The sequence below is a fragment of the Octopus bimaculoides genome, chromosome 22 (genome assembly GCF_001194135.2).
Source record: "Octopus bimaculoides isolate UCB-OBI-ISO-001 chromosome 22, ASM119413v2, whole genome shotgun sequence".
Lineage (NCBI taxonomy): Eukaryota > Metazoa > Mollusca > Cephalopoda > Octopoda > Octopodidae > Octopus > Octopus bimaculoides.
The window spans coordinates 20,239,868-20,243,101 of record NC_069002.1 but is presented as its reverse complement, the minus strand read 5'-3'; positions in this window follow the sequence as shown (position 1 = coordinate 20,243,101).

Genomic DNA, 3,234 nt, shown 5'->3' with positions numbered 1-3,234 from the left:
ATATATATATATATATATATATATATATATATACATACGCTCTTCGCCGTCAACAATTACAAATTTGGTGTATATATTCTTTTTTCCCTGTGTAACTTATGGCAGTTTTGTTGGTGACCAAGAAATACGTTCCTTGAATGAAACACGCGACCAGACAATGTTGTACTTGATAAGCAGATGTTTGCTGTAGTGACCCGGGTAGAAGTTGGCAGATCTAACGTTGCCGTTTCTCTTTTTCAGGTCTGTAGCTTTCCTTGGTAATCAAATATACAAGACGCGAGACGTCCTAACTTCTAGGGTGCTAGGCTAAACATACTAGCCTACAACAGAGAAATTGTTTGTAAAGTTTAATATCAAGCGTTTAAAGAGAATGCCTCATGAAATTAGTATTTCAAATATTGTTATGGTTAAAAACTAGAAATCAATAAAACACATTGTAAACTATTTCTTTATTAAACCTGAATTAAAGTAAGTTATTTTGAAAGGTTTGTTGAAACGTTTGGATTTTTGATCTCTCAGGTTTTCTGCCAGATTGCCATTTGCCTCTTCAAAGCATGAATGTCACATTTGGTTGGCATTCTAATAGTTCTTCTATTAAACGTTGCCGCACTAAGTCAATCAACTAATTACTTCAACCTTTAAGCCAGCAACGCCGCGGTTACTGAAATTGCTCGTTAATCAAATTCCACTGACCTTCTTCGCATCTAAATTGCTTATTCTAGAAATAAATGATTTCTCCAAAATTATTTGCCGTCATTTTCCAGTGCCACATTTTGCAGCTTTTTACAAATTGATTCTTTTTATTTATTAGTTTCTTGTTTCTTTTCTGTCTCTCTTTATTTGTACAGCGATCGTTAGGCGAAACAGAGTCATTATGTTGAGGCCAGTCTTAGTTTTCAACATATTAACTGGCAATAAATATATTTCACTCTGGATACGATAAAAGCATTTCGTCAGTATATTCAATAAATTACTTTTTATAGCATTTGTGAGTAGTGCCAAAAGTTAACGAACACATCATCGATCGCTGTATTAGTGTTATGATTCGCGTCAAAAGAAATACACCGTGTCATTGAGACAGTTTATCTCCTCTGATTCACAGAGTTGCACAGATAATTTGGTCCCATTAACTGTTTTCCCAGCCCCTTAACTTTTTAAATAGACTGCTAAGTAGTTTTCACATTCACTAATAATTTTGAATAATTTTTAATTAAGTTAAATTACATCATCATGAAGATCTATCAGTTTATTGTGGAGTTTTTATCATGCACATCAAATGAGATATCTCAAAATTACTATCAATAAGAAATTAAAAACCAAAGTACAAATAAGTGTGAAAGTGTGATGTTTGGTAAGTGAAGTGGCCTCTCCGGACAGTATCGATATTATTAGATCATTTCCGTGCAGGTGTATTATAAACAAGATCCAATATCACTAAGAAACTAATGAGTATTTGTAAAAATTCCTTCCCTAATTTGGCAATTTCGAATAATGGCTGTGGAATATTCAATATATACAGAACATTATTTTTTCATTCATATCTTATTAAATGGGGGTCTCCTTGGAATGTATTTTAGATTTTATAATCACCACAGAACCTAGAAAACCTGCCTTATAGGCCTATGGTTTGAGAAAGTTATATGATCCATTTGATGTTTCCTTTTGAAACAGCTGCCGAATTATTCTACTTATAAAGACATAAATTATTCATTTGAAATATTACATATCATTGAGGTTAATGCTGGTTTGTATCTGCCATCACAACAACATTCTGACTGTTTCCAATGATTTATCTCTAAAATGCTCCACTAAAATTACAGAGAAACTCATTTCTGTCGGAAACAGCGAATGAAATGAAACGACATGTAAGATTTCAAAGAGAAGAATACGTGTGATCAAATTTCATTGGCTGAACTATTGTCATACGATTCATAAACGACTGACTGCTGCAGTCCAGTACTCGTCGCTTCTAATTAAACAAATTTATTGTTGTACATATAGCAGTTTGTGCTGGAGAGATTAGTTTCTTGAATAAGAATAGTTCGGAGTATAATTATTGTACGCAGAAAATATAACTGTCAACAGTATCCATGATAATCATTATCTTACCTGCCACATTCCTCATCAACTGAATATTTAGATGTACAGTATATTCCTGTTTGTAAATTATATTTTCGTATCACCAGAATGATAATTGTAGATGTAGAATAGATGTGACGTCTCGACAAGCTGAATCACCAAGAAATGTTACAGGATTCTTGCTGGCGATAGCGTTTGGTCAACAAGTATTTATCATCAAGCATATATCGTTTTTAATGTTGATTTCAAATATACAATCAGTTTTGTTTTTTTTTGTTTTTTTGACATCAAGTACAATTTTCAAGATTAGAAAGTATTTTAGTTTTAGCTCTTGCATTATATAGAAATTCCAATAATGATGTGTATGCATGTATTTCATTTAATCATGGAAACATACCTTTAAAATAAACTACATTATTCATTGCTGCATAGTTTAGATGCAATATTTCATCATATTAAATTAACCAGTCAAGTTTTGTTTGATGAAATGAGTATTTCAACATCACAGATTGTATAGTTATAATTGGTCTGATGAAATATTTCATCATCTCAAATTCAGTATAAGTATAACCGTTTGTATCTCTTTCCTTATTTGTTTTATCGTGTTAACAACGTCAAGACTGTGGATAAACCGTCAAAGCCCTACAATAACACCAGATATAACACCAGATACCAAGAAGATTTATAAGCTATACTTTACTGTCCTCTTGGAGATCAATACAAGTTATGGGTCTCACATTTTATCTGCTCAGATTGCTCAAATGGCTTAGGTGACTGGTTCAATAATAATAAGTCCATGCCTTTTGCTATTCCAATTATATGGAGGGAGCCGAAATACCATTTTAATGGTAAGTTGCAAAGTAAATGTCACAGGATTTTCTATGAGGAATAAGCAGAAAATTGTGTATCCCAGTTTGGATTCTACAATGAGACCTGTGCCTCAGAGTAGAAGTCTGCCAATTCCAGTTCCACCAGATTATGGTATTGCGACATTAGATGATGTTGATGACTATCACGATAGTGCTGCTGAGCAAGATTACGTAGCTGATGACGATAGCTTTGAACCTCAATGATTTTCAAAGCTGAACTGAATGACATTGTCAGAAACCTATCCTTCTCAAAAGATAAAGCAGAACTCTTGTCATAAAGACTGAT